Source organism: Hyla sarda, chromosome 6 (genome assembly GCF_029499605.1).
Source record: "Hyla sarda isolate aHylSar1 chromosome 6, aHylSar1.hap1, whole genome shotgun sequence".
NCBI classification, from domain to species: Eukaryota; Metazoa; Chordata; class Amphibia; order Anura; family Hylidae; genus Hyla; species Hyla sarda.
This window is the reverse complement of record NC_079194.1, coordinates 78,849,083-78,857,541: the sequence shown is the minus strand read 5'-3', so window position 1 is coordinate 78,857,541 and position 8,459 is coordinate 78,849,083. Positions and strand designations below refer to the sequence as shown.

The window sequence follows — 8,459 nt, the reverse complement described above, 5'->3', positions numbered from 1 at the left end:
GAAAAAGTGCAAACGTGTTACACTAAAAAAACTTGCACAAAGGATGCGGTCTATCGCAAGCCCTTCTCCGATAGGAGAGAGGCCCCCCAACAAACCTTACCCTTCGCCTCCAGACCAAAAGGTACCTGCGAGGTTCCAGGTTCAATGTCCCTTTTCGCCGAAGCTACTAGGGGACCACAAATGCTCCCGGCATCCCCCTTTGCATTAGCCAAGGTATCTGCCCGCAGAGCCGATAACGGTAGGTACCCTGCCACAGGAGTACCCGGGGTGTTTGCAGGGAGGTGCGGAACCTAATGGCCACACACACCTCCCCTAGACCGCCAGGAGGGACACCCAGAAGGGCTACCGCATCCTGACATATCCTGTGAACACACAACACGCAAAAAGTGACACAGTGAGACAAAAAGAAATAAATAAGTGAATGTGTGCAGATATACTGCCCGGACATCCGGCCGGATCTATAAAAATTTATCTGATCCTAGCCAGAAGGCCGGGAATCAAGAGGTGAGTGCCACAAGGTGAAGAGATTATGGTGCCCGTGCTTCAACTCAGTGAGCCAGTATTCCCAGTGAGTTTCGGCACCTCGGGGTCACCACTCCCCGAGGCACAAAAGTACCTCGGCTGTAGACCCTCTCAGCCTCGTGGCGAGACCCGGAGGGATCAGGTCACATCGGGGCAGCCGTCGAGCTGATTCCTCAGAACCAGCCCGGAAAGCCCTGGTACACCTGCACCCTCCATGCAGCACCCATCCCCACCAGGCCCATACTGGCGTTACTGCCCACCGGCATGAAAAACTGATAAAAACAGATACTACACTTGATCTAGAACAGATACTACACTTGATCTTAGCCAAAAGGCTGAGAAGCGATGTATTTATGCTTCATTATTCTTGCAATCATAACTAAAAAAACACCCAAAAGAGAAGCAAAACTGCAAACAGAGGCTTAGCAGCAGATATGCCATACAGACATACCAGCTTAAAGGTGTACTTTGCTGCTCAGTGTTTGGAACAAACTGTTGCGAACGCTGGAGCCAGCACCGGGAGCTTGTGACGTCATAGCCCCGCCCCATCAATGCAAGTCTATGGGAGGGGGTGTGACAGCCGTCACGCCCCCTCCCATAGACTTGCATTGAGGGTGTGTGATGTCATGGGGGCGGGGCTATGACGTCACGAGCTCCCGGCGGCGGCTCCAGCGTTCGGAACAGTTTGTTCCAAACACAGAGCAGCAGAGTATCCCTTTAAGAACAGTGGCCCTCTTTTCCAGAATTCAGATAATGTATTTGTATCATTCAGGTGAAATTTAAGACTCTGTGCCATTTCTAGGTATAGAAACAATTACCAGTGATGGTTTACCCAGATAAATGCCCTTCTGCTGCGGTTACAAGACAGTAAACCTTCTGGCGCTAATATAATAGGGCAGGGATTATATATTCTAAATGGAAGGCAGTAAATTCTATTTTTCAAAAATGAAGGCTGGAATAGATGATAAAACCTCTGACATTTAACAACCTGCATTAATACCAAATCCGGGATTTCTGAGATCAAAGGCTCCAGAGAACAGATTCCAACATGTGTTTTACATGGAATGTATAGGACTTCAGAGCTACGAACTAAACACCTGGATTACAATCCTGCCACACAGGAAAGGGGTGAGATGCTGGCGGATCATTCCAAAACAGCACAAAGGAAAACCAAATGAATTGTCAAATTCTCTATAAAATGACAGCTTTGGGCTATATTCACATTAAAAAGAATATATTGCCTAGATTTTATTTTTTACTGATTGGAGCCTGATACTGAAACTTGTTTTTCTCTGTCTGTTTCTACTTTATGATTGTATTTATTTGTTTATTTTATTTTTGTACATTATTATGGGGGCTGCCATCGTGCCTGAACTGTTTTATCAACATAAAAAAAATGCTTTAGGTAGGTCCCATGGACATCGAGGAGATTGATCAAAGCCTGTGTAGAGGAAAAGTGAAGTTGCCCATAGCAACCCATAGCAATCAGATCGCTTCTTACATTTTTAAAAAGCTCTCTGAAAATTAAAGAAACAATCTGATTTGTTGCTATTGGCAACTACACCACTCTTCTTTTACACAGGTTTTGATAAACCTCCTCCATAGGCAACAATACACTAAAGATATACCATTCAGATGGAATAGGGGTCTGGGCATTCTCATTTAACTTTTCAGATGCCATTCCACGAGAAAGGGGAGGCTGATCTGTGAGCAACAGCTATTGTGTTTACTTATATGACTGTTATCTATACATGTATAGTGTGTATCAGAAGTAAGGAGACACTCCTTTAATATGAAAATGGTTTGACAGAAAATGATACAGTTTTAGACACTGACATGAGGACCTCGAAGGCCGCCATCTTGGATTCAACTTTGTTTTTTCAATTGGGAAGGTGAGTGACGCTTCAGATGGGTGAACACTGTAAAGGCATTCACTCCCAGGGGAAAGCCGCGGGGGAGGTTCTGATGATGTAACTGTCCTTATATGGTATCTGGACATTCTTTCGGACTCTATCTGACCGTGGACCTCAATGGACACATTTTGTGAGTATGTTGGAAGTTTTCCCAACTTACGTGGGGCCTTAGCTCTAACAGTGTTGCCATACAGTGCACACATAACAAGGCCTTAAATTTCTGACTCCCGAAGTCACAAATAGAATGTTGCATCAAGACCATCCATGTTAATACTGAAGCTTGGCCAGTTGAGGAGTTCTCTCTGGCTATAGGCAAGACCCAAGAGTGGGGACCCCTTCTATGGCCTTTACATGTCCTAATCAGGAATATAGATAGGGGTTGTCTTATTGCTTAAATATTACATGCATATTACCTAGACTTTCATCAGACTGGCTGACAACCTAAAAAACATTTGCTTTCAAAGGCTTGATCAGTCATGTGGCAAAAGTGCACGAACAATTGCTTAACATGCAGCCGAAGTGTTTTCTCATTCATCGACTGACCTTTAACAAAGACCAGTTATCGGAAATGAGCATTACTAAAAACATTAATTCACCCAATAATAAGTCAATGTGTATGTGGGCACCCTATCACAAATGTCCAGACCTCCAGGACCAGTGTCACCTGCATCTACTGCTATAGGTGATGGTCTAGATTTATAATGCACCAGATATTTCCGCTCCAAGAAAGGGGAAAATGGCCGTCTTAACCAGAGTTTTTACATATGAATATTATAAGTCAGCCTTATTTATTTATATTACACGGACGGACAAAAATATCTGTTAAGATTGTTTTCACAACACTGAAAAGTATGGTTTTTCCAGCTTAGCCAGTTTATCAGAACTAGGTTGCACGGTGTTTATACCTGGCAAGTGTATTTGTTCCCAGTCATGTTTGAGCTTGTCGCTGACTTGTTCTCAATATCTTTAACTCTCCATAAGTGAGCCGGCTGGCAGAAAGACAACGCAGTGAACATTGAAGACATTTACAATATCATCTGAGGCATGTAGGTAGTGGTGTAATTGGTGTAGATGTGCTCTTTGTGACATCTGATATACCGGCTCATTGAAGGGGTACTCCGAACTCATGTATTACTCAATGTCGGCCAATGGCTAATTTTTAAGACAACATAGCTTACAATAGAGAATATCATTCAGTTTTAGCAAGGTGAACTACGGCATATTTGTTGCAGTAAAATCTTTTGTATACATTGGAATGGGATTGTTTTTACAGCCTGCACATGACACGTTGTTTTCAGCGAGATGCAAACAATGCTGGTAGATGACATCAGAAGTCTTCAGAACTGTGTAAAAAGCTTATTTTGCAGAAAGGTCCTTTAGTATGTTCTATTTCAGCCCTCTCAAAATATGTTCACAGGGTTAAAATTAAGCGGAATGTCCCCGAAAACACAGGCGGACATTCAGCAAATAGTATATTCTGCCGGCACTAGGACCGTTCGAAAATGCGTCATCTCCATAGACAGCAATTTTTTTCCGAATAGATTTCTCCAAAGAATGAATATGTACATTTTTTCGGTGGAGAGCGTAATCAGAATTTCTGCATGGTGCTGCAGAATAATATTGAAAATAACGGGACTCTGCTGCAACTAAACTTTAGAGAGTAATATTTCACCTGGAATCTGCTTGGAAATTCCGTTGTATGAACCTGGCCTCATAGTGACATTGTGAGGATCTACTATTGTAGAATATAAGGCTCTACTTATATTATTTGCTCTACTGATCAGTCGGGGTCTCAACACCTAGACCCCAACCAATGAAAACTTTCAACATGTCCACTATACAAATATCTTATGTACACTTTTGCCAAATATCATTGGTTAAGTCAACAACATTTTTAAATAACATGAGCTGGAAGTTATAAAAATGAAGGACTCTGTGAAGGTGTCAGGAAAAATCCAGCTCCCAGGCTGAGACACACATGCAACGTATTAATGTCAGCAGCTTCAGTGTTTTCAGAACAATGACTACAATGCAGCCATTGTCACCCCAGCATTCATTAAAACTCAACACCAAGCGACCGGGTGGGGGTTACTTCTGGGTGAATTGTTCCAAGTGAAGAAATAGCAGCTCTTGAGACCTCCCTACTTGTCACCTGAATTAAACCTTATGGTTAACCCCAATAATGCCAGCTATCAATGGTATATAATTTTACCGCAGCAAGTTCAAGCATCATAATATTTAAAGATGCACTCTACAGTTAAGGAACAGAACTCTCTGGGGAAAAAAAGTTTATTTTATATATGGCTGTTATGTTGCTATATATGTTCAGTGGCCTTGAGTTAGAGTTTATACACACAACAGAGTCCTGTAGGGTTTTATGGGGCTCTAACAAGCTATGGTTTAGTGTTTGATTTTATTGTCACCCGTTTCACAACAAGGTAGTGGGTGATCGTTTTCGTTCTAACCATAATTAATGAAGGATCAAAGGATATCATGTTAGGATGGTGATGAATAGTGTAACACATCAGCCAACATAATCTTAAAGGGGTACTCTGCCCCTAGACATCTTATTTCCTATCCAAAGGATGGAGAATAAGATGTCTGATCACGGCTGCGGCATCCCAGACATCCAGTCCATGTAGTGAACTTCGCGAGGCAGAGGCCCGTGATGTCATGGTCACGCACCGCTCGTGACACCCCGGCCGTCACTCCCACTCCAATAAACTCACATTGAGGGGGCATGGCCGTGATGTCACGAGCCTCCAACAGACGTGACAGAGTCTTGAGACGCTGTGAAGAACGTTCTGCTGCCTGCAACATCCTCCTGCATGACCGGTTTGGCAGTGGGTCAGTAATGGTGTGGGGTGGCATTTCTTTGGGGGGCCGCACAGCCCTCCATGTGCTTGCCAGAGGTAGCGTGACTGCCATTAGGTACCGAGATGAGATCCTCAGACCCCTTGTGAGACCATTTGCTGGTGCTGTTGGCCCTGGGTTCCTCCTAATGCAAGACAAAGCTAGACCTCATGTGGTAGGAGTGTGTCAGCAGTTCATGCAAGAGGAAGGCCTTAATGCTATGGACTGGCCCGCCCATTCCCCAGACCTGAATCCGATTGAGCACATCTGGGACATCATGTCTCGCTCCATCCACCAATGCCACGTTGCACCACAGACTGTCCAGGAGTTGGCAGATGCTTTAGTCCAGGTCTGGGAGGGCATCCCTCAGGAGACAATCCGCCAACTCATCAGGAGTGTTGTTGGGAGGTCAAACGGGCACGTGGAGGCTACACACACTACTGAGCCTCATTTTCACTTGTTTTAAGGACATTACATCAAAGTTGGATCAGCCTGTAGTGTGGTTTTCAACTTTGATTTTGAGTGTGACTCCATATCCAGACCTCCATGGGTTGATAATTTTGATTTCCATTGATAATTTTTTGTGTGATTTTGCTGTCAGCACATTCAACTATGTAAAGATGAAAGTATTTCACATGATTAGTTCATTCATTCAGATCTAGGATGTGTTATCTTAGTGTTCCCTTTATTTTTTTGAGCAGTGTATAATTCATGGAAAGGAAAGGACAGGCCAGAAATTTTGTAAGGTTGGATAACCCCTTTAAACCAATTGCCAACACATATTTGGCCACCATAAATGGGCACTGTCAGATTAAAAACATTTTTATATGTTGTGCATCTTAGCAAAACATTAACCTCTCTAATATACTTCATAAGAAAATCGTTTTTCCTTTTTATAGAAATCCTGGTTTATTGTCCAAGCTGAAGAACAGACATAAACAAAGTCCAGTAAGTGAAGGTGGTCTAGCACTCCTCAGTGCTCTCTCCTGTCTGATAGCACTCCTCTGTGCTCTCTCCTGTCTGATAGCACTCCTCTGTGCTCTCTCCTGTCTGATAGCACTCCTCTGTACTATCTCCTGTCTGACAGGACTCCTCTGTGCTCTCTCCTGTCTGATAGTACTCCCATGTACTCTCTCCTGTCTGATTGGACTCCTCTGTGTTCTCTCCTGTCTGATAGCACTCCTCTGTGCTCTCTCCTGTCTGAAAGCACTCCTCTGTGCTCTCTCCTGTCTGATAGGACTCCTCTGTGCTCTCTCCTGTCTGATAGCACTCCTCTGTGCTCTCTCCTGTCTGGTAGCACTCCTCTGTGCTCTCTCCTGCCTGGTAGCACTCCTCTATGCTCTCTCCTGTCTGATAGCACTCCTCTGTGCTCTCTCCTGTCTGACAGGACTCCTCTGTGCTCTCTGCTGTCTGATAGGACTCCTCTGTACTCTCTCCTGTCTGATAGCACTCCTCTGTGCACTCTCCTGTCTGATAGGACTCCTCTGTGTTCTCTCCTGTCTGATAGCACTCCTCTGTGATCTCTCCTGTCTGACAGGACTCCTCTGTGCTCTCTGCTGTCTGATAGGACTCCTCTGTACTCTCTCCTGTCTGATAGGACTCCTCTGTGCTCTCTACTTTCTGATAGCACTCCTCTGTGCACTCTTCTGTCTGATAGGACTCCTCTGTGCTCTCTCCTGTCTGATAGTACTTCTATGTGATCTCTCCTGTCTGATAAGACTCCTCTGTGCTCTCTCCTGTCTGATAGCACTCCTCTGTGCTCTCTCCTGTCTGATAGTACTCCTCTGTGCTCTCTTCTGTCTGATAGCACTCCTCTGTGCTCTCTCCTGTCTGATAGCACTCCTATGTGCCCTCTCCTGTCTGATAGTACTCATCTGTCTGATATGACAGGAGATAGCACAGAGGAGTGCTATCAGACAGGAGAGAGCACATAGGAGTCCTATAAGACAGGAGAGAGCACAAAGGAGTACTATCAGACAGGAGAGCACAGGGGATTACTGTCAGACAGGAGAGAGCACAGAGGAGTCATATCAGACAGGAGAGAGCACAGAGGAGTACTATCAGGCAGGAAAGAGCACAGAGGAGTCCTATCAGGCGGGAGAGAGCTCAGAGGAGTATTATTAGACAGGAGAGAGCACACAGGAGTACAATCAGACAGGAGAGAGCACAGAGGAGACAAATTTCATAACAGAAATATAAAGTAAAAAAGGGATCAAATAGTCCCATCCAAACCAAAATGGAACCAATACATACAGCAGATTATGGCACAAAAGGAGGAGTCCTATCAAACAGGAGAGAGCACAGAGGAGTGCTATCAGACAGTAGAGAGCACAGAGGAGTACTATCAGACAGGAGAGAGCACAGAGGAGTACTATCAGACAGGAGAGAGCACAGAGGAGTACTATCATACAGGAGAGAGCACAGAGGAGTCCTATCAGACAGGAAAGAGCACAGAGGAGTGCTATCAGACGGGAGAGAGTACAGAGGAGTCCTATCAGACAGGAGAGAGAACACAGGAGTACTATCAGACAGGAGAGAGCACAGAAGAGTATTATCAGACAGGAGAGAGCACAGAGGAGCCCTATCAGACATGAGAGAACAGAGGAGTACTATCAGACAGGAGAGAGCACAGAAGAGTATTATCAGACAGGAGAGAGCACAGAGGAGCCCTATCAGACAGGAGAGAACAGAGGAGTACTATCAGACAGGAGAGAGCACAGATGAGTCCTATCAGACAGGATAGAGCACAGAGGAGTCCTATCAGACAAGAGAGAACAGAGGAGTACTATCAGACAGGAGAGAGCACAGAGGAGTACTATCAGACAGGAGAGAGCACAGAGGAGTGCTATCAGACAGGAAAGAACACAGAGGAGTCCTATCAGACAGGAGAGAGCGCAGAGGAGTCCTATCAGACAGGAGAGAGCACAGAGGAGTCCTATCAGACAGGAGAGAGCACAGAGGAGTCCTATCAGACAGGAGAGAACAGAGGAGTACTATCAGACAGGAGAGAGCACAGAGGAGTCCTATAAGACAGGAGAGAACAGAGGAGAACTATCAGACAGGAGAGAGCAGAGGAGTAATATCAGACAGGAGAGAGCACAGAGGAGTCCTATCAGACAGGAGAGAGCACAGAGGAGTGCTATCATACAGGCGAGAGCACAGAGGAGTCCT

At 45.0% G+C, this 8,459-nt stretch overlaps 1 pseudogene; it reads right to left on the bottom strand.

Moving 5' to 3' along the window:
- Positions 1–766: 766 nt before the first annotated feature.
- LOC130277885 (U2 spliceosomal RNA) lies at positions 767–869 on the bottom strand (annotated as a pseudogene).
- Between the last annotated feature and the right edge of the window lie 7,590 nt (positions 870–8,459).